Genomic DNA, 1672 nt, shown 5'->3' with positions numbered 1-1672 from the left:
GAGAGGGAGAGGGAGAGGGAGAGGGAGAGGGAGAGGGAGGGAGGGAGGGAGGGAGATCAACTGGGACTGACAGAAATCAAAGCACACTTACTGTATTAACAGGCTGAGAGAACAGACCTGGGTAAACCTAGCTGCCATGACAATGAGAATGTGGTGACATGGCAACTGCAGTGCCACAACTGGTATGAGGGTTAATACTGTCCTTAGCTCAGAGCCTCAATGCACTAAATAAGCATTACTAGAGATTCCAACCTCATAAACTGCATTTATCCTATGGCATCACATAACTCCTGGGAAGACTTCCTTCTCTTCTTGATCACCAGAAGCTCATTCAGATCTATTCCATGTTCTCTCAGAGGCTGTGAGGTCACTCTGTGGGAAGGCAGCCCTCTCCTGAACCCTTCTTGACAGCATTCTATGGTTGCTCCAGTGCACAGCGGAGCTGCATCCAGTCAGTGTACCTGATTTGTTCAGATCATAAGCTCATCCCAGAGTCTTTAGTTCAACGTTATCAGGTGAACCAATAGTGAAGCTCTGTGTGGGTGGGTTTGGTGTTAAGGTATATGATAACCCTCAGGAATTTTGTAAGCAGTAAAATTAACAGAATAGTTTGAGTTTTAAAGGGACACCTCTAGAGTATAAAAATATGTAGATCAAGTATCTAGTAACTAGAGACAGGACATAAAACAGGTCCTTGCCATATTCATTATAAATGAAAAATCACATAGTAACAACACAAAAGGCACTGCAGAAGAAGAAAGGTCTCTGGCTCTGAAAGATGCTAGTTATAGTAGTTAAGATGGGATTGTTTTGACTTGAATTGATTTTGTCTTGCTTTTGGAGTGTTCTAGGATTTCCTTGAAGTGGGGGTTAATCAGGGTCTTGTTATGTGATCATGGCTGACCTGAAACTCTATTTAGCCCAGGTAGGTAGTGAAGTCACAGTAATCCTCCTGCCTCACCCTTGAAGTTCTGGAGATTACAGACGCGAACTATGATTTCCTTTTTTAAATTTATTTATTTATGTATTAACTATATGGACAAGTGCTCTGTCTGCATGTACACTCACATGCCAGAAGATGGCATCAGATCTGTTTAGAGATGGTCCTGAACTACCATTCTTGACACAATTATTTTTGATAATTGTATACTAGGTATGCAAGATGGGGAGAGGCTAAGGAAGATGCAGATTTGAGGAACTGACTGACAGAAATGTTAGCAAAATAAACAGAAAATGCATAGAGCTATTCGGACTGGTGAACTTTTCAATTCACTTCAACACAGGCTGAGATTCAAAATATATGGAATAGACATATATTTGAAAACGTAATTTAACTTCACTAATATAGAAATCAGGGGAATAAATCTGTTCCCTTGTATAGATCAGGGATGCCTTTTATATACCAGAAACAAACTAGGATATAAAATATACTTTATAGATACATACCATTTTGCTACATTTTCCAGTCGTGACAAGTGCAACAGGCCCCCAAAACCTGGGCGCTGTCCCGAGGCAAAAGTTCAAGGAAACTCAGTCTCCTGGAATGGTGGCATTTTGTATAATGAATGCTCCAATGTCCTTGCTTTAGTTGGAAAACAGATCCATGTGCTTTCCCTTAATACATAGCCATGTTAGATCCTAGGCAGTCAGTCCTTGAGCTGACCCTGGGTTT

The sequence above is a fragment of the Mus pahari genome, chromosome 16 (genome assembly GCF_900095145.1).
Source record: "Mus pahari chromosome 16, PAHARI_EIJ_v1.1, whole genome shotgun sequence".
NCBI lineage: Eukaryota > Metazoa > Chordata > Mammalia > Rodentia > Muridae > Mus > Mus pahari.
The sequence above is the reverse complement of the archived record's forward strand: the minus strand, read 5'-3'. Positions refer to the sequence as shown.